The following is a 21796-nucleotide window of genomic DNA, read 5'->3' on the forward strand; positions in this document are numbered from 1 at the left end:
CTGTGGTGCCACGTGGCAGACTGTAGCCGCTGGTCTTTCCTGGCAGGGCCAAAAAGCAGGGAGCAAAGCGTTGCCTTGGGCGGCTGATGTCTGAGTGGGGGAGGCTGCGTGTCAGAGCTAATGTTTGAATAACACTTTTAAGATCCTCCAGGGACCTCAGATAAGGATTTTTCAGATGAGCTGAAAATGGAGCAAAGTAATAAGTCTGAGCTCACTGGCAGGAAAGGGGGCAGTCTAATTGGTGCTGGACTTGTATCGCCCAGCCATGCTCATTACCACAGGCTGACTGGGAGAGTGGCCCCTGCATCTGGACTGTGGGCTACAGTAAGGAAGGTCAGTTTTCTCAGAACGAGGGCATAATGGGTGACTCGGCCCTGCTTCTTGTTGACTCACTAGATTGATGGTCAGAGGTGGCTTCTTAGGTCATTGGTCTTCAGAGGCTGGTTTAGCGTTTAGCTCTATGACCCAGCCTCGCTCCACCACTGGGCTGTGGGAGCTGCCGCCTGGGCTGGGTGTGGTGGGAGGCTGGGATGGGACAGTGAAGCGGGATATGTGCGCTGCTGGGGGCCCTTCCCTCCTCTGCTCAGGTCTGCCGGGCTCTGTGATGAGGTGGGTGGACAGAGGAAGGGGCTTCTCAGGCAAAGAAAGCAGGCTGGTGGTATGACTCTGGGCATGCTGGGTGTCTGCTTACGCCAAGGAGGCGCAGCATCTACAGGATGGGTCTCAAAGAGGCTGAGGAAAGGCCCAAGAAGTGAGTGTGTGTGTGTGTGCAAGTGCACCCGTGTATGTGCTTGTGTAGAATGTGGTCCCCACGGAAACAGGTGGCAGAATTGGTGTGTGGTTGTGGACCAGGAGTGCCTTGTCCTGAAGACAAAGAAACTCCTGACCGGGCTCTTCTACCTGAAGCCTCCTCTGCTTTGCTGGGCCTGGGCTGGGAGTGATTGGCTGTGGGGCAGCGCGTCACTGCTTCTCCTGGGTGCCTGGTTTCCACTGGAAGTCCTGCTCCTGGGACACGGGCCACTCTGAGACTCCTCAGTGGGGAACATGTGCGGGTCGATGACTGATTCTTCCTGGTGCCTGGGTTGCCTTGTGAATGCTGTTGGGGTCATAGGGACGAGCATCTGGTCACCAGCACCTCCCAGGTGCCTCCCGGTGATCCCCACTTCCTTCTCTTCCCTCATCTCCGTGACACCACGCCCTTCTTTCCAGCTTCCCCACTACCTCCCTGGCCAGCTCGAATTTGCCTGTTCCCCCTCCTCTCCTTGACTGCTCAGTGTGTGGAGTCCTCAGGGCTCCATTGCAGTTTTTTGTTTTTTAATAATCCCTTTTTTAAAAAAAATGAGCAAAGTAATAACAGTACAGAGATTTTGGGAAACAGGAAGAGGAAAAAAATGACTCCTGAGTATTGCGGAGAGTTTGGTTTCCTTCCAGCTCTTTTTTTACACAGTCATCGTCCTCCCCAGTTCATCTTCAGGGCTGTCCTGTGGTTTTCACTTAACGGTGGATGCGGAACCGCCTTCGGTGTCATTACAGAGGATTCCGTTAAATACGTGATCCATTCACACCTTTTCCTGTTGATGGATAGTCAGGTTGTTTCCAGTTTATTCTCTTGTAAATAACATGGCAATGAACATTGCCTAAAAGTGTTTTTTCTTCATTTCAGATGATGTCTCTGAGGGTGGGGTCCCAGAAGGGGAATTCTGGGTCAAAGGCTGTGGATGCCTTTCAGGCGCTCAGTAAATCTTGCCCAACTGCTGTGCCACTTTACAGCCCCAGCGTCCAGGGTGATGGAACAGGAATCGCTTTGGATTCCTTTCAGGTCTGAAGAGCGTGTTCCTGGTGTCCAGCCCCTCATTCACTCTACGATGGGGGCAGAATAGGGCTGTGGAGTGAGGCTGCCTAGGTTCAGACCATGCTCCCCGCTTGACCTGCTTGACTCTGTTTCCTCGGCTGTAAAATGGGCATGATGGGAGTGACCGCCTCGCAAGGTCATCGTGGGGCCTTTTCAATCCGTGTAAAGTGTGGAAGCACACAGCCTGGCACTTGATAGATGCGGAGCCAGGGTGACAGTGGCTCAGAGAGAGGAAGCTACCTAGTGACTCAGACTGAGCTGAGACCAGCACTCAGGCTTCTGCTTTCCGGGAAGTCTCTCTCCCTGAAGCCAGCCTACCCCTGCAGATAGTCTGCCTTATGGGGATGTGTCCCTTTGTTGGAGGATGTGGTCGAGGGGCTGAGTCTGAGCGTATCTGTAAGGTAGTGTCTCCCTTTCCTCCCAGAACCATCCGTTTTTCTGGAATGCTGTTTCCACCAAAGGTGTCTCTCTGGCCTATTCCCTAGAGGTGATTCAGGGTATGTTCTGGCCCTAGGAATCTCCCTGGCTGGCCCATGAGGAGAAAATTTCATGGAGGGTTTCAATCCTGGAGGGAAAAGTGGGCTCCAAGGCTATATTAATTTTCTTTTTTTTTTTTTAAGTTTTTTGTTTTTTTTTTTAATGTGGACCATTTTTACAGTCTTTATTGAATTTGTTACAACATTGCTTCTGTTTTATGTTTTGGTTTTTTGGCCACAAGGCGTGTGGGATCTTAGCTCCCCAACCGGGGGTCCAACCCATATGCCCTGCATTGGAAGGCAAAGTCTTACCCATTGGACCGCCAGGGAAGTCCCAAGGCTGTATTAATTTTCTATTGCTGTTGTAACAAATTGCCAGGGAAGCAATGGCTTAAAACAACCTGAATTTATTACCTTATAGTTCTGGAGGTCAGAAGTCTGAAAGTGGACCTTATGGGGCTAAAATCAAGGTGTCGACAGGGTTGTGTTCTTTGTAGAGGCTCCAGGGGTGAATCCGTACCTTGCCCTTTCCAGCTTCTAGAGGCCACCCACATTCCTTGGCTTGTGGCCCCCTTCTAGTAATGGCATCATTCCAACCTCTGCTTCCATTGTCACACCTTCTCTGACACTCCATCGCTTCCCTCTTTTACTTATAAGGACCCTGTGGTTGCATTGGACCCACTTGGATAATCCAGGATAATCTACCCATCCCCAAATTATTAACCTAATCACATGTACAAAGTCCCTTCTGCTATCTGAAGTAATATATTCACAGATTCTAGGGATTAAGATGTGGTCATCATTGAGGGGGCCATTATTCTGCCTACCACAGTGGCCAATTCTGGAGGCATCTCTGGATTAGTGGACCCCCAGGTACTGCTGGAATTGTACCACCAACCTCCACGATGGAGGAAAGGTCAGGGGAACCCAGATCTAATTATGGTGCAGTTGGGGAGGGGCCTAAGAGACCGTATCACCAGGTTCTCTGTGGTGGAGGCCCCTGAGGGGAGGCAATGTACCCTGCTGCAATGTGACAAAGGTGTTCCACAATGTAAGCATCAGAGAATGTAGCCCCTGGCCTTCACTGATAGGCGTGGGCCTGCTGCGAGGCACAGGAAGCCAAGCAGCCCCGTCCAGAAAGCGCCATCACTGCCATGTGTCTGTGTGTTTGTGTGTGTGGTTGGTCACTCATCTGCGTCTCTGCAGCAATACTCTTGGGAGGGACCAAGGAACAGCTCTTTAAAAAAGCCCTTTCTGTTCTTGTTCTAAGCAAAATAATTACACAAGCGACTAATTTTATCCCTGATCCCGTAATTACTTTATTCTGTAATTGGTGAGAGGACTCCGAGCTGTGCCTATAGTGCCACTTTCGCTGGCCAAGCTGGCCTGGTCCGCCAGCACGGAGCCCCGCCTTGCTTCTGCCCTTCCATGATGCCAGGGTTGCTGCTCTAGTTCCACTCTGGCTGAAGCCAGCTATACTTTGGTATTTGGGGTCTAAAAGACCATCCTCCCTTTCCCCCAAATCCACACACAAACACAGCTGCCTGGAGAGTAAGAGCTCGTGATTATGGAATTAAGTCCATAGGAGTCAGGAGACCTGGGCTCTCATTCAACGTTCTCATTAACTTGCTCCATGACCTTGAGCTAGTCATTTCCCTCTGGATCTCAATTTACCTGTAAAATGGGGCCCTTGCCAGCTTTAACATTCCATGATTCCATGAGGGGAGCTGAGAGAGCAAGAGCTTTGAGATGGAGGTACCTTCTTGCTATCTGCTGGCAACATGCTCCAATCACAGCATTAAAGATCGCAGTACTAACAAGAGACATCATTTATTGAACAAGCACTGTACCAGATCCTTTCTTTTTTTTTTTTTTTGCGGTACACGGGCCTCTCACTATTGTGGCCTCTCCCGTTGCAGAGCACAGGCTTCGGATGCACAGGCTCCGCGGCCATGGCTCACGGGCCCGGCCACTCTGCGGCATGTGGGGTCTTCCCTCACCAGGGCACGAACCCGTGTCCCCTGCATCGGCAGGCGGACTCTCAACCACTGCGCCACCAGGGAAGCCCCAGGTCCTTTCTTAATATTTTTCTCATTCTATATTCAAATGACTGTATGAGGGAGGCTTTACAGAAGAGGAAATGGAAGCAATGATTGTATAGGGACTTACCCACCAGGAAGTGGCAGAGCTAGGATTGTAAGCTCTGCTCTTAGCTGCTGCCCTCCCATTCAGCTGGGAAGTGGTGGAGCAGGGCTTTGCACCCAGGTATATCTGTCCCCAAAGTTCTTGCCTTTCCCATGAAGCGAACACCCCAGAGTTAGGCTTATCGGGGTGACTAAACCTCTTGAAATTTTAATATTTAAACAAAGTTGACACAACAAAAAAATAGGGAAGGCAAAATAGGAAACTCCAGTAGAACAGGGAGACAGGTGCCTCAGGGTTGTGTTCCAGCTTTGCCGCTGGCTCACATTATGGCCTTAAGCAGGTTCCCACTTATCTCCAGGCTTCAGTGTTCCCATCTGTATGACGAGGGATGGAATTAGATGGTCTCCAAAGGCCTTCCTGGTGTTGAGGCTCTGCAACCGTAGGTCACCTGGTTCCGGAAGTTGCCGTGGGGTGGGGGTCAGCCCATGGTGTAGGCCAGTGGGTAGGTGAGTTGGCAGCCCTGGTAGTTTCTATTATGTCCAGTCCCGTGAGAACGGAGACTGCTCAGGTTTCATCCCACGGAGCGTCTGCAAGAGCCACTTAGGTGGACCACGGAGTCAAGAACACAGTGGAGGAGGTCATTTCCTGATGCTCCTGCATGGTTCCTGCCCAGCTTGGGCTCTTAGCTCTCTCTGGGGTCTGGGTCTGGCCTCTGCCTTTGCTCCAAAGACTGCACTAGACTCAGCCAGGGACAGACAATGGCTGCAAGTCTGTGTGTGGTTTCTCTGGCGGGTGCCTAGAGGCCTAAGCATAATGAATAATAAAAGCTACTTTGTGTTTCTTAGGATGACCGCATGCAAAGCACTTTTCTTGCGTTATTATGTTTGATTCTCTTAAAACCATATGACATAGGTGCTTGGTCATTCCTACTTAACAGTTAAGGAAACAGACGCTCAGAAGGTTGAGTAATTTTCTCCACATCACACAGCTAGTGAAGGATAGAGTGGGATTTGGGATTCTGACTGTAGAACCCTGGTCTTGGTCTTATGTCTTGGTATCCCATGGGCTGAAGGAATAAGCATGAGGTTAGGAGTCAGCTGGTTTTTAAATCCCTACTCTCTGTTTACCATCTATGTTTACCATCTGTGTTTCCTTAGGTAAGTTACTTTATCTATCTGAATTTGCATTTCTTTTTCCATAAAACATTAATACCTGCCTGTTAAGATTAAAGGTTACTGAGATGATGATGTAGGACAATGCCCAGCGTGTGGTCGGTGGTCCATAAAGGCCTTTTACCATTTGCCCCACTCTCTCCTTCCCCCTTTCCTCTATTATACCAGAGGGTCCTGCCACCCTGGAGTGCTCCCCACATGTAGCACATAGCTCAAGGCCTTTGCACATGCTGCTCTGCTGCCTGGAAGTTGCCATCTCTACACGTTATTTCTTCCTTCACTTCCTCTGGGCTTTGATCCTTCCTGTTTCTCTGAGGATTCTGGGCAGTGGTACAGGAATGAGGCTAAATTTTCCCACAGGCTTGTGCTCCAGTGATGACCAGAAGCACCACGCGGTGGGGACAGAATTGAGGATAGAGAGCAGGCCCTGAGCATCCTGGAGGTGCAAGTCCCTACTGAAAATTCCTCCACTTATGCTCAATGGCTTTACAAGGGTGTGCATGCAAAGTGTGTGTTTCCTCTTTGGGTCACCCCATTTCTGTATTACTATACTCTCACTTTTTCAGTTCTTTCTCTAGCTTGGTCACTTAGTCTTTTACTCTCTTCCTTGGTTTTCAGACTGGCACTTTTTGTTAAACATTTTTTATTGTGGTAAAATGCTCATAACTTAAAATTTACCATCTTAACCGTTTTTAAGAGTAGAGTTCAGCAGCGTTGGGTACGTTCACGTTGTTTTGCGGCCGTCATCACATCTCTCACCAGAACTTTTGTCCTGTAAAACTGAAACTCTATACCCATCAAACAATAACTTTCTATTCTTCTCTCAGCTCCTTGCAACCGCCATTCTACTTTCTGTATCTACGATTTTGACTACTCTACATATACCATATAAGTAGAATCATACAGTGTTTGTCCTTTGTGATTGGTTCATTTCACTTAACATAATGTCCTCAAGGTTCATCCATGTTGTAGCATGTGTCAGAATGTCCTTTTCTTTTCTTAAGGTTGAATATTCCGTTGTATGTATATACTGCGTTTTGTTTATCCCTTCATCTGTTGTCGGACACTTGTGTTGCTTCCACCTCTTGGCTATTGTGAATAATACTATGAACATGGATGTACGAACATCTCTTCGAGACCCTGCTTTCGATTCTTTTGGGTAAATTTACCTAGAAGTGGAATTGCTGGATTAGACGGTTAGCACTTTTTTTTTTTTTGTGGTACGCAGGCCTCTCACTGTTGTGGCCTCTCCCGTTGCAGAGCACAGGCTCCGGACGCGCAGGCTCAGCGGCCATGGCTCACGGGCCCAGCCGCTCCACGGCATGTGGGATCTTCCCGGACCGGGGCACGAACCCGTGTCCCCTGCATTGGCAGGCGGGCTCTCAACCACTGCGCCACTAGGGAAGCCCAGCACTTATTTTGAAAGCTACTGTTTATTGTGTGCTTACTATGTGCCAGGAACTGGGTTAAGCACTTGACATGTCTTGCGTCATTCAGTGCCTACATTCACTCTGTATCGTGAATACAATCCAGTGATAGAATTATCCGCAATTTGCAGCGGAGGCTGCAATTTGCAATAAAGGCTCAGAGAGGCGAAGTTATTTGCTCAGTCTCCCAGCTGGGAAGCACTGGAGCAGGGCTTGGAGCTCTGACCTGCCGCCAGTCCTTGACCATCGTGCTGTACTGCCTCCCAGTGGCCTCTTGTTCTCCACCTGTCCATCACGTTTTCTGCCTCTGCTGTGTAGTTTCTCTCTCTCGTTCGTGCTCACATTGTCATTCTCCTGCTTTGTGTGTGTTCATTCTCTCTCGAGACTGTGTTCACCCTCTGTGGAAACTTTGAGCAACTTGAGTAAAGCCCCTCTGATTATTAAGAAGTTTTTGTGACTTGGAAACCTGCAGAGAGAGGCCTGTAACTTGCTTTCTAATCATGGTTCTCTGGATTTATAGCTGCCTCTCTCCCAGTGGCCTGTGGGATCTCCTTCTGCGTCATGTGGTTGCGGATCCACAGAGAACCTGCCCGGTAGGGTCAGTTCCCCCGGGGGCAGGGGCACTGTATCCCCCAAAGGGGCAGTGTGGGAAGAGAGAAGGCCCAGCCAGTCAGAGTGGAATTCTCCTGGCTCACTGGTTTCCTAGCAACAACACAGAGGCAGAGAATTTTACAGAAGGATGGAGAAAGAGAGGCTGTGATGTGGGTTCCAGCACACTTGCCTTTTCCGGAACTTCAAAACAATCAGCGCAGACTTCCCTGGTGGTGCAGTGGCTAAGAATCCGCCTGCCAATGCAGGGCACACGGGTTCGAGCCCTGGTCCGGGAAGATCCCACATGCCACGGAGCAACTAAGCCCGTTCGCCACAACTACTGAGCCTGCGCTCTAGAGCCCGTGACACAACTACTGAGCCCGCGTGCCACAGCTACTGAAGCCCACGTGCCTAGAGCCTGTGCTCCGCAACAAGAGAAGCCACTGCAATGAGAAGCCCGCGCACTGCAACAAAGAGTAGCCCCCGCTCACTACAACTAGAGAAAGCCTGCGCGCAGCAACGAAGGCCCAATGCAGCCAAAAATAAATAAATAAGTAAATTTATAAAATGGGACAGCCTGGTTAAAAAAAACCAAACAGAGCAAAATATCCCCAAGTTTGGGTGATTTACTGATTATCTAGTCCAGCTAGACTTAAAATTTACATATTAATCCCAATTAAAATTTACATATTAATCAACCAATTTCTTTAGTCAATCTATAATCAATTTCTATAGTCCTTTTAAAACTTTTTTATTCCCTGAGAAAACCAAAATTCAAAAAGAGTCATGTACCAAAATGTTCATTGCAGCTCTATTTACAATAGCCCAGAGATGGAAACAACCTAAGTGCCCATCATCGGATGAATGGATAAAGAAGATGTGGCACATATATACAATGGAATATTACTCAGCCATAAAAAGAAACGAAATTGAGCTATTTTTAATGAGGTGGATAGACCTAGAGTCTGTCATACAGAGTGAAGTAAGTCACAAAGAAAAAGACAAATACGTATGCTAACACATATATATGGGATTTAAGAAAAAAAAATGTCATGAAAAACCTAGGGGTAAGACAGGAATAAAGATGCAGACCTACTGGAGAACGGACTTGAGGATATGGGGAGGGGGAAGGGTGAGCTGTGACAGGGCGAGAGAGAGTCATGGACATATATACACTGACAAACGTGGGGTAGATAGCTAGTGGGAAGCAGCCGCATGGCACAGGGATATTGGCTCAGTGCTTTGTGACCGCCTGGAGGGGTGGGATAGGGAGGGTGGGAGGGAGGGAGACGCAAGAGGGAAGACATATGGGAACATATGTATATGTATAACTGATTCACTTTGTTATAAAGCAGAGACTAACACACCATTGTAAAGCAATTATACCCCAATAAAGATGTTAAAAAAAAAACTTTTTTATTATGGAAAATTTCAAACATGCAGAAGAGTACTAGAGGGAATATTATAATGAACTTCCATGAACCCATTGCTCAGCTTTGACAATTTTCAGTAAATAGTCACTGCCCATCTATCCAACAGTGTGGAATTGAAATAGTTTATTATTCACATTTCTAGCTCTATGCATCACACACAGTAGTTGCTCAGTAAATAAGTAAATGCTGGATGATTACAAATCCTTTCCCCTCTCTGGGTCTCAGTTTCCCTATCTGTGTGGTAAGAGGGTGGGACCAGATGATTTCTAAGAGATGCGGCGTGGTACGGTGGTCAGAGCATACGCTTTGGTGTTAGACACACTTGTTCAAATCTCGTTCATTCCTTAGCTGAGTGTCTTTAGGCAGATTTCATCTCAGGTTCCTCATCTGTAAAATGGGGATGCTAGCTCCTGCTTCTCAGGGGTGGTTTTGAGCACTGAATAAAGTAACTCTTTTGTGACTAGTACTTATTACTGCTATTTTTAATATTAATATTCAGATGGGAAGATTCCATGTATTTCAGAAATGCAAAAGTAAATCGGAATTGACCAGAATTCAAACCCTAGGATTCAGCTTCTTTTTTTGTCCCAGTCGGCAGAGAGTCAGGAGCTCAAGAAAAGGGAAATACAGCCAGAGCCAGTGCCCCAAGTGTGGAGCTGGGAGCAGGCCCAGAGTGGGAGCCATGCAGGCTGATGCCATCTCCTCCTCTCCCTGCCCCTACCACACATGGGTGCCACAACCCCTGTGAGAGGAGCCTGCTGGCTGCCCCCTCCCTCAGTGAGACAGGCCCAAGCTGGAGAGCCCAGAGGTGGAGAGAGAGGCACCACAGGGTGTCTCGTTGCTAGGAGACCCGAGGAGGCAGCAAGGACCCGTTGCCAGAGCTGGAAGGGAATGATGGACTGGTGTGGAGATGCAGGGCATGTGGCCCCAGAAGGGCTTTTGTGGGGTTCTGGGCAGGGGATGGTGGTATAGCAACTGTGAGCTCAGCTGGGCGGAGGGGCTCTGTAGAATTCGGCTCCTTAGAAGTGGGCTCAGGGTAACCTGTTCAGTTCTTCCATTTAACTCCTTTTGTGTCAATCTCAGACCTGCATTTGAATCCTGACTCACTCTGTGACCTTTGGCAAATGTTGTGCAGCTACACTTGCTGGGCCTCATCTGTACAATGGGTATAATAATGCCTGCCTCACAGACTTTTGGGAGGGTTCAGTGAAATGTGTATAATAAAGTGCTCTATAAAAAGGAAGACAAAGTGTAAATGTGAAGGTTCACTACCACTCTTTTTTTTTTTTTTTCCACTACCACTCTTATCTTTATTATAATAATTATTATTTCTCTTACTGTAAAATGAGACACACTCTCTCCGGGATTGGACTCTCCCTGTCTGCATGAGATTCATGAACAGGGGGCCTTGGAGGAGGGGACTTCCACTGTGGAGGCCTGCGTCAGGGGACTCTGGGCAATGGCTGGATGGGCCCCCCAGTTAGTGAAATCCCAGGGGGCAACTTGAGGAAGGCAGCAAATTTCAAAGCCAGAGAGAGACTTGATAATAGTGGTGGCTGAAGTGGCGGGGGCGGGGGGGCTCTGCTGAGATTCCAGGAAGGGCTAGGATGGTTCAGGCCAGAACCTGTGAGTGAGCTGAGGGTTATGGGCCTTTCTTGTTGCCTCTCTTATATAAATAATATATGTCCACACACATACACACAGCAGAAAATAAACAATGGAATAAAACCAAACCCAAACAAGCACAGAAGAAATTCCGCTATCATAAAACAATCCCTGGGAACATTATGTTTTGAATATTTCCTTCCAAGTTTTCTTTTTTCTATGTATGCATGCACATACTTTATAGAAATTGGGTCACATGTCCCATACGCTTTTAAAAACTCTGCATTATGTTATGAACATTATTACATAGAATCATATAGATCCATGACACTATATTTTAACAGCTGTATAGTATTTCAGGATATGTGTTATCACTATTTATATAAAATACCCACTATTTTTGGACATTTATATTAATTCCAAATTTCCACTTCACTCTGGTATACAAGATTCCTGTATACAACAGACAAATGTTCTTATGGCTACATCTTTGAGTATATCCATTGGTCTCACAGATAAATTCATAGAAGAGGTATTTCTGGATGAAAAGGTATGCACATTTTTAAGGCTTATCATGCACTTTTCCAAAGTGCCCTCCAGAGGGGACTTCCCTGGCGGTCCAGTGGTTAGGACTCTGCGCTCTCACTGCCAAGGGCCCCTTTACTCCAGAAAGAAGAAACCAGTTGATGGCTGCATTGACACTATCCAAGTCTGCCTGGTTGACTGGGTGCCCATTCATAACCAGATTGCAGTGGTGTGGGAGTGGGTGGCTTACAGATAGACTGGGCAGGGGAAGAGGTATCAACAGCCACTCTAAAAGGACTTGTGCAGAGAGAGGCCCCTGGTGGCCTGGTGGCACTGGCTGGGCTGGGCTGGGCTGGGAGAGGCTGTCGGTCTAGGTCGGCTGCACTAGCTCAGGCTGGGCGCCTTGCCCCTGGTGTGATCCTGGGCTCATGCTGGTGTGATCAGCATGGTCACCAATCCAAGGCATTCATTCCAGAAGCCAATGCAGCCTCTCTGGCCATGCTGACAGACGTGGACATTCGCGTAATGGGTAGTGGTTCATCGGAGCTGGTGGTGGCAGCGGGAGCTCTGACAGAGTGGAACGGCTCTCACCCGTCCTGTCACTCAGCCTTTAAAAATAGCCCTCACCTGTTCCAAGTGGCCACACCACCAAGTGTCTGGAAGTGCAGTCCCTTGGCTGTGGCTGTGCGAGGGAGGGCATGGGCGTGGCGCTGTGTGTGTGTGCTTTGGAGGGGCTGGAGGTGGCATCTTGGAGCGTCTTTAGTGATTGGCATCTGAGCCAAGGATTTGGGGTGGGGTAACAAGAGGCCAGACTCCTCCTCTTCTCCCTTCTCGTGGCCGGGGACAATCTGTCTACTCTTTGGGAAGTGCCAGAGACAGCTGGTGGGGCAGGGGTGTCTTTCAGGACTATGTGCTCACTCTGCTGAGTCAGGGGGGACAGTGTGGAGAGACTGCCAAGGCCAAATGACAAGGGTGGAGGTAGGCTCTTGGAGGGATGCATAGCATTTAGCCGATCAACAACTGAATCTTATGAAAGCCCATTTCACATCTCATCTTTTTGGTGAAAATTTTAACATAGGGTTCCTTTAAATTAGATACAAATATAGCTGACTTCTTATCATGATGACTAGTGACCATCTAGCCAAGGTTTCTTAACCAAGTGTCCACGGACCCAAGGGGTGAACTATGCATGGGTTTCATGAGGTTTCTTGATGCTTGAAATCATAATAAGGGGTGTGTGTGTGTGTGTGTGTGTGTGTGTGTGTGTGTGGATGTGTGCCCATGTGCATTTTTCTGGGAGAAGCTCTGCAGTTTTTATTGCATTTTCAAAGGAAACCATGACCCATAAAAGGTTAAGAACACACTAGTCCAACACCCTCACATTAGAGGCAAGAAAATTGAATCCAAAGAGGAAAATGACTGCCCAAGATCTCACAGCCGAGATCAGAAACCAGGTTTATTGACGCTGTCCTCCCTGGCTAGCTCCCCGAGTCAGGATTGAGCTACCTGCAGTAGACAGAACCCCAGGCACCATTTCCTATGCCCTTTTGGCTGGCATGGATCCGAATGAAAAGGCTTGAGGCTTTCAGTGGCAGTGGGCAGCTGGGTGCTCACCTCCAGACATCCTATTCCCAGGTGGTCTTGTAGGGGAAGACTCCTGGGGCATCTCCTGACCTGCTTCCTACTGGGACATCTTAGCTCAGGACATTAAATCTGCCCCTTTTGCCTTGACATTCTCACCTGGTGGAAATGCTCCCTTGACACAGGAAGTGCCCCTGCCTTCCGGGAGAAGAACTGGCACTCTGGGCCTGGAGAAAAGTAAATGGTGGGATGGGGAGTGGGCCTAGGAATATTGTATGATGGACAGGCAGGTAGAGACAGATGCTGGTCCATTGTCTGTGGGAGGAATTCAACTTTGTACCATAGGAGTATAGATGAAGTGGCCCATGAGGATTAAAAATAATTAACATTGGGCTTCCCTAGTGGCGCAGTGGTTGAGAGTCCGCCTGCCGGTGCAGGGGGCGCGGGTTTGTGCCCCGGTCCGGGAAGATCCCACATGCCGCGGAGCGGCTGGGCCCGTGAGCCATGGCCGCTGAGCCTGCGCGTCCGCAGCCTGTGCTCCGCAATGGGAGAGGCCACAGCAGTGAGAGGCCTGCGTACCGCAAAAAAAAAAAATAATAATAATAATAATTAACATTCATTGAGCACTTCCTATAGGCCAGGCACTCTTCTCAGACAAATACATGTATTAACTCCTTTAATCCTTATAAGACTGAGGCACAAAGGAATTAAGCACAGCTAGTAAACAGCTGAGCCAAGACATGCAAGACATGGAGGCAGGTCTTCTGACTCCAGGGTGTAGAGGTGTAGAGTCTTGAACCAGAGTGGGCTCCTAGCCTCTATGCCGGGAGCATGCATCAGAATCAGGAGAGGGCTGATAAAAGCACAGGCTGCTGCTCTGACCCCCAGTTTCTGACTTAGTAGATCTGGGATAGGGCCCAAGGATTTGCATACCGGGAAGTTCCTGGGTGATGCTGCTGTTCCAGGGACCACACTTTGAGAACCATGGCTCTCTGCTTTCCTGCTCACTGATAGGAAGAGGGGAACCCAGGGAATAGACGTGGTTATTGATCTCACCTGGATTATTGCAATGCCTGCCCTGGGTCCAGGCCTCTCTTACCTCCAGGTACCTACCCTTTACCGGGGACAAATTAATCTTCCTAAAGCCCAGCTCCGATCATGTCGTACTTCTGCTCAAAGTCTTCTGGTTTCTCTGCTGTGTGTACCGGCGCTGTCCAGTAGAACTGTCTTTGGTGATGGAGATGTTCTACATCTGCACTGTCCAATATGGTAACCATCAACCACATGTGGCTATGACTTTTACATTTTATCCCATTTTAACTAATTTAAATGTAAATAATCACGTGTGGCTACTTGCTGGACAGTGCAGGAAACCCTTGGTGTGCCATTTGAGGCTCCCATTGGCACTATATGCCATTCCAGCCCCAGCCTCAACCTTTGGCATCCTTGGTTCTGGGTCATTCAAGGCCAGTTTCCTGGGAATTCCCTGGCAGTCCAGTGGTTAGGACTTGTCGCTTTCACCGCCAGGGCCTGGGTTCAATCCCTGGTTGGGGAACTAAGATCCCGCAAGCCACGAGGTGCGGCCAAAAAAAAAAAAAAAAAAGCCAGTTTCCTGAGTCTCCCCTGTACTTCCCAACCCTGTGTCTCGTTTAATGCTATCTCCTCCGTCTGGACTGTCCTTCTGGCCTGCCTTTAATGCTCAACCTAAATGCTACCTCTGCCTTGAAGCTTCCTTTGACACCTGCTCCTCTCTAATATCTTTTCCCTCTGAACTCCCAAAACATTTTTTCCCTTTCTGACAACCTTTAGTATTTTAGCCTTCTATTGCGGTTGGCTGATTTGTTGTTTCCTCTCTTTCCTTAAACTTTCAGCTTCCGGAGAACGTGACCGCGTTTTCTAGTGAGCCCGCGCCCCCAACACAGGTCCCTCCAGGCACACAGAGGCATTCAATAAATCCCACAAACCTTTGCCCTGGTGCCTTGGGGAAACAGAGATGGATAACGTGCCCTTCCTGTCTTCAAGCTGCCACAGGCTCTCACGAGAGTCTGATTTGTGCCCAGAGGACCACTGAAGCTAATGGTTATTTTGGGCAGGAAGATAAAAGCCACAGAGGGCCCAGTTGGCCAGGAGAGTCCGGCAAGAGCCGCCCAAGCAGAAGCCTGGGTTTACATACACAGACGGCTTCTCTCTGCCCAGCCTGGCCTGGTGCGAGGAAATGGGAACATCCAGACGTGGCTGCCTGGCCATTTCATGAAGCTGGGGATTAACAGTGATGCAGCGGCTGGTCTAGCTGTCTGGGGCAGATGGGTGGATGAGGAGAGGATTGCAAAAACTGCAAAGCAGTGCCAGCTCCTGGAAGCTGAATATTGGCTACGTGGCACCTGGGCTGGGAATGTAAGTGCAAGAAAATGTTTGTAGTCTGAGCAGCGGACAGACAGCAGGTGAAATTTTGCTGGTCTGGCTTGGGGGTTTATGAGTTCTTTAGGACAGTCCCTATTGAAATGGAAAGATGGTTGAAAAGAAAAAAAAACAAAACCCAGCTTTCTAGCTTCAGACTAAGAGTATTTCACACCCCAAAAATCTCTAGCATAGATTCATCTCTGGGACAAAAACATTAAAAAAAAAACACCTTATTGAAGTTATAATATAAATGCAGAAAAGTACACAGATCATAAGTTTACCCATATTTATGTAACTACTTCCCAGACAGGAACTAAAACATGGCCAGCATCTTTAGAGTAAATTTGTGTTAAATCAAATGTATGCAGGATTAATAGTGGACAAACAAGCTGTGGAATCAGGCAAACCCAGAATTGAATCCTGGTTCCCCCACCTACTAGCAGTGTGACTTTGGACTAATGGCTTATCTGCTGTGAGCTTCATTTCCTCCCCTGTAAAATCAAGGTGGAATATATAATCTCTGCCTTACAGAGAAGTAAGAAATTAAAAACAGAAAATGTACGCATATTGCTAGACACAGTGCCAGCACGTAGAGGGGTCCCAAAGGCTCTCTGCGATGGTGATGTTGATTGATGGTGTCGCTGCAGCATCTTCTGGCACAGGGGACCACAGACAAATACACATAGCCTTTCTCCTGTTGCCTCCCACTGCTCCCAGCCTCAGTGTGATCCTCTCCAAGGTCTCTTCTGACTGCAAGGAATCTGTGATGCTGTGATGATGCAAACCTCAGCTGACATTTCAGGCACCCGATGGGAGGCTGGGTGGATGTCTGAATCCAGTGGGAACGTGGCCAGATCTTTTATGTTCAGGCCCCAGGAGTATGGCTCCCAGACGTCTTAGGGGAGGGCTGATTTCCCAGGGGCAGCAGGAGCATGGAGATCCATTAAGAAATGTAGCCGAGGTGGAGTTTGGGTCGGCAGGGTCCTGGCATCCTGGGTGAACTCCTGACTCCGGCTTGCTCCCTGGCCTCTGGCTCTGAGAGTGCCGATGTGTCCCCAGGGACACACACCAGGCACGTATTTTGAGCTGGGCACTGAGGGGAGCAATTCACACATCCCAGGGCTGGAGGGCAGAGTGTAGGGGGGAGGGGGGAGGCCAAGAGGTTCCTTCTAGCTGGGAGGGCTTATTGTAAAGGGGAGGGGATCAGGAAGGACTTCCTGGAGGATGGCTGAAAGAATGACCGTGGGAAAGGGAAAGAGGGTTGCCCAGGGAGAGAAAAGAACCTCTGCAAAAGCAGAGAGGCAGTGCCAGCGCCGCTGTGCCCTGGGGGCCCAGAACCATTGAGTCTGACTGAGCTTCCCCGCAGGGACCCTGAGGATCAGGCTGAAGAGGCAGGTGAGACCAGGCTGTGAAGGACTGCAGGGTCAGGCAGAGAGATTGGAGCTGCTCCATCAGAGAATGTGTGGCCACTGAAGGCTCTTCCCACGAGGGAGCAGAGCGGGACCAGCTCCTTAGAATATGCACAGTCATCTGACCCACATTGTTTTTGGCCAGAGATAGTGGCCAAGTGTTCAAGCCACTAGAGCGGGCTGTGAGAGCCTCTGGGATGCGCAGCCCTGTGCAGGGGCCTGGCTGTGGGGGAAGTGCCAGGAGAGGGAGAAGGGGAGGAGCGATGGAAAGGAAGGGACAGGCAAGGCTCCCATCTTTGACAAACTACAGTCTTGTTGGAGAGGTCAGAGAGCCTCATCACAACTGAACTCCAAATTCAGAAGTAGAGACAAGAGATGTGTGGTGGGCCCAGCAGGCTAGAGGAGGGACAGACTGGGTGGCAGAGGCATGGAGGGTGAACTTCCTGGAGGAGAGGTGACCTTTGGAGGCTTTGGAGGGACTGAGGGTACCGCAGGGGCCTGCTAAGCCCTTCCTGGGTATTCTCTCATGTCATGGGAGCTTGAAGAGGTGGTGCGGATATTACCCCCATTGTACAGAGGTGGGAACTGAGGCTCAGAGAGGTTTAGGCCCTGCCCAAGGTCACACAGCTCCTGTACTATTAATGTAACTCCCCTGTCCCTGCCCCCGACCCCTGACCCGGAGGTAACCATTGCCCCCAGGCTCTTCACCACACTAAGGATGGAAAAGTGCTTCGTGCTGTGTGACCCTCTGTGCAGCTTCATCATCATTCCAGGCCAGAGTATGACCGAAGGCAGGAGTGTGTAGTTTCCATGGTCTGGGCTGGAAGGTTTGAGGGGACGGCGAGGTCCCTGGGGACTGTAGTGCTTTGGGAGGCTTCTTGGAGGAGACTGAAGGAGAGGCGGTAGGGGCAGCTGGAGCTGGGAGGTCCCCGTCAGGTGGGCATTGCTGCGCATCCCTCCACCTCCACCCGGACACAGCTGCCCTGCAGGGCCTTCCAGAGAGCACCAAAGATCAGTGAGAGCGGCCTTGTCAGGCAGAACCTCCCAGGCCTGTAGATCACGCTGATCTGGAAAATTTGGCTTTGGTAACTTCCCTTCACGAGCTGGCCCAGCTCTCAGCTCCTGGGGCTGCGGTACAGCCCACCCAGGCCTGGCCGCCCTCTGGGGCCAGAGCCAGAGGCCCTGCAGCTCTCTTGCCCTGGCATACCTTCCTCCCCATGACCTTGCCTTTAACCCAGTTCGGTTTAGGTGTCCCCCTCCTGCAGGAACCCTTTTCTGAGCCCCATGGGCTGGGCTAGGACCTCAGAGAATCTAAACCTGTGCTGACCGAAAGAAATATGTGAGCCACACATGCGAGCCACATATGTGATTTTAAATTTTCTGGTAGCCACGTGAAAAAAAAAAAAGCCAAAAGAAACAGATGAAATTATTTGAATGATATATTTTATTAAACCTAATACATCCAAAATATTATCATTGCAATACAAAAGTTATTAAGGAGATATAGTACATTTCTTTTATTAAATCTTCAAAATCTAGGGACTTCCCTGGTGGTCCAGTGGTTAAGACTCCGAGCTTCCACTGCAGGGGATACGGGTTCAATACCTGGTCAGGGAACTAGGATCCCGCATGATGCTGCGCAGCACGGCCTAAAAAAATAAATTAAAAAAAAATCTTTAAAATCTAGTGTGAATTTTACACTTACAGCACATCTCAACGTGCACGGGCCACATTTCAAGGGCTCAGAAGCCATATGTGAGTAGTGGCTCTCTGATGGGTCAGCAGAGCCTTAGAGGCAGGGAGGAAAGCATAAGGGTTGAAGCTCAGTGCTTGGCATCAGACAGATCTGGCAGTCGCACCCTGGCCCTGCCATTTATTAGCTGGGTGAACTTTGGGAAGTCGTTAACCCCGAGCCTCAGTGACTTCAGCTATGAAAGGAGTTAATAATTTCGATGCCAAAGAATTGGTCTAAGGATTAAACAAATGTGTGACTGGGCCCAGGCACAGAGCTCGTACTCAGAAAGTGGTGGTGATTCATCTTACAGTACCCTCTGATGTGCGGGTCTGTGTGCCTTTCTCCGCCACTGGACTGACGGCGAATTCAAGGACAGAGGCTACCCAATTCCTCTTGCCTTCCCCAGGCTCAGTGTGCCCATCACTGATTGCTGAATGAAAGAGTAAATCCTTGCACTACGAGTGCTTGCCACCCCACCCTGCCGACCCAGGAATCAAGGGGCCCCTGGTGTCCGGGAGTCGTGAAACCACTGACTACCTGGGGTGACCTTGGCGAGGTGCTGCTTTGCTCTGGGCCTTGGTTTCCTCATCTGAAAGATAAAAGGGGAGGGGTGGGAGGGGCCTGCTGGAGTATTTTGTTTGGTCTCTGCCCCACCAGTGGCCTTGGGGGACTGTAGCGGACACCATGTGTTTTGCCTTCCCAGCCAAGGGACAGCATCACTTCCATCCTATTCCTGGCTTTCCTGTATCCTAGCACTTTTGCACCATCAAGTACCCTCCAGTTAAAATGTAAGAAGAAAGACTTTCTCCTGCTTCCCAGGCAGACCCGAGAGGGGATGAGGAGTCCTGTCCTTTCTCTTCTGCCAGCATCTGCTAACCCATCACAGCAACTCAGCGACAGAAGCAGGGCAGGAAGAATCTCTCCCACTTTATAGGTGAGAAAACTGAAGCTCAGAGAGGTCAAATCATCTACCCAAGTAACACAGAAAGAAGTGGCAGAGCCAGGGCTGGAAGCCGAATTCAGAAGAGCCCCTCTTTACAGGGGGTGGGATGGAGGCTCCTCATCCTGCACCTGGGACCCTAGCATTCCTCCATGGGGGCTTTCACAAGATGTGGTTCTGGGTTGGTCCTGTGCCTCAGTTTCCCTGCCCTGGGAATGAAGGCAGCCAAGTAACTGGGGAAGTGACTTCAACTGATGCCTACAGGGGGCCGTGTGTTCTTCAGAGAGTTCCCCCACCCCCCTTCCCCACCACAATCAGATTTCTCTGGAAAAGGTTATTGTGGGGTGAAGTGGAAGATGTCTGGTCCAGAGAGTCAGTGTTACTGTGCAAGTGTGACCTTGGACAAGTCACTCACCGCTCTGGACCTCAGACCGCCTGTTTATAAAATGGGGGGGGTGGTGACAAGATGTGAGGATGGAGCATGAAAGTACTTTGCAAACTAGAAAGTGCTAATAGAAATGTTAGCCAATAATAATAATGAAAGAGAAATAATGATAACAGTAGAAGAAGCCCAGTTTTCTGTGTAGTCCCACTGACCTGAAGGGAATTGGGCCCTTCGGGTATAAAACCAGAAGAATGTTCTGCCTTGGTTTTTGGAATGTTGCCTGGATTCTTCTGGGAAAGTGAGAGGCTCCATCTAGCTGAGGAGGGTGGGAAAGTGGTCCTGCCCCAGGGGAGGGAGGGGAAGGCTCCTGCCTGGGGAAAGAAAGGAAGGGGAGGAGGGTTGAGGGAAGGAGAGTTGAACTAGGAGGAATGGAGGGCTCTGGCTGGGCAGCTCTGTCCTGCCCACAGGAACCCAGGGTAGGGAAAGGCGGCAAGCAGAGGAGGCTAAGAATCAATTTGGAATAAAAATACTTGAAGCAGGCAGTCAGAAATCTCTTAGCAGATGTGTGTATGAAACAATACGTTCATCTGGTGTAACTCCTAAGTTTTACTGGTCCTTTCACTCATTCATCTGAATGAATGTGTGGTGAATTGAATTCAAGCAGAGCACCCCAGAGTGGCAAAGTGACTTGCCCAAGGCCTTACTCCTGAGGGCCTGGGGAGTTCCTGGGAAGAACTGAATTTTGGAAGCTGGGGAGCAAAAAGTCCAAAGGCAAAGGAGAACATCTACAGGGAAGTCCGCCCAGCAGGACTCTGGTCCTTCTGGGAATTGGCCCTGTGCTGGTTTGTCCATCTTCCTGTCTCCTGTCTGGAGGGAGGGCATGTTCTCTAGGACTGGGAGGATCTGGTTTCCTTCAGCTCTCTGCTCTCTGACCACCCCTGAGCCTAGTGGGCAGCAGAGAGGGCGAAGGCACCGGAAGCTGTGTCTTGGGAACGTTTGGTGAAGGAGTGCGTGACGTTTAACTTGGAGAAGAGAAGGCTTGATTTGGGGGTGGGGAGAAGGGACATGGTTGCTATCTTGGGTTCTCTGAGGGGGGCTGGGGAGAGGGCATAGCCTCGTTCTGTGGAGGCCCTAGGGTTGGTACTAGGACCTGGGGTGGAAGGTCACTGTGACGGAGCATCCACCTTGGGAGAGAAGAGTGCGGGGGGCGGGGGGGCTGCCTGTTGCTGGAGTGTGGGAGTTCAGATGGATACTGGTGAGGCTGACACCGAAGGAAATGCAGCCTGCCGTGGGGAGGGGGTGGTGGCGTCCCAGCTTTGGGGCTCTGTAATTTCCAGTGTGGTGGATTCTGCAATGCCTAGAACAGTGGCTGGCACATAGTAGGTCCTCAGGAATGATTTGAAGAATGAAAGAATACATGTGTATGCCTGGGATGGTGGCGGTGCTGGCTAGGGAGTAGGGGTCATGTGGCCTGCAAATGCGGACCCATGGGCAGAAATCTTTGGGGATCATGTTGTGGGTTACACAGCCATCTCTCAGGACTTCCCCACAAACTGGGAACCCTAGAGATAGGTACATCCACCCCTTTTTTCACTGTTGGCAAAGTGAGGCCCAGAGCAGGAGAGCAGTGTGCCCAAAGGTACTGGTTGACCCATGACAGAGCTGGACTAGAGCCCAGGCCGTTGGAGGTCCTCACTGTGGATCTCCTAAGTTGGTCTGGAGGGCTTTCTGAGACAGCGCTGCTGGAGGGGAGGAGCAGGGCTTCACTTGGTTTTGAGCCAGGACCTCAGTGCCACAGGCCAGCTGGCCACCCCCCAACCCCACCTTCCTGAAGCCTGGATGCACATCCAGAAACATCTGTACACGGGCCCACTCCCCACTGTTACACTTATGGCCATTGTCACCGAAGCACATATGAACAAATGCACACATACACACACGGGATCCCAGGAGACATTTGCAAGACCTCCTCCACGGTGGGGGAGGAGCGCTGAGTTCCTGGGAAGTTCTGACCCGCGCTGTGAGCTACAGGGGAGGTGAGGGTATTCGGCTGGGCTCGGTGGGCTGAGGCTGAGTCACCCCTTCTGAGTCAGGGATCCTCTCCTCTTCCTCTCCCCTCC

The 21796-nt window shown here is 49.9% G+C and overlaps 1 protein-coding gene across 25 annotated transcripts in view; it reads left to right on the forward strand.

Annotated features, from left to right (window-relative positions):
* The window catches only part of EPB41L1 (erythrocyte membrane protein band 4.1 like 1), a 130002-nt gene that overhangs the window by 33003 nt on the left and 75203 nt on the right, over positions 1–21796 (forward strand). The window contains exon 3 of one of the 25 annotated variants that reach the window (XM_089896810.1): positions 14679–15201. The exons of the other annotated variants lie outside the window; for them this stretch is intronic. The gene's annotated coding sequence lies outside the window, so the exon portion shown is untranslated. The remainder of the gene's footprint in view (positions 1–14678; positions 15202–21796) is intronic. 25 annotated transcript variants of the gene reach the window in all.

This window comes from Delphinapterus leucas, chromosome 15 (assembly GCF_059928025.1).
Source record: "Delphinapterus leucas isolate spDelLeu-1000000601 "Yukka" chromosome 15, BTC_Dleu_Yukka2, whole genome shotgun sequence".
NCBI lineage: Eukaryota > Metazoa > Chordata > Mammalia > Artiodactyla > Monodontidae > Delphinapterus > Delphinapterus leucas.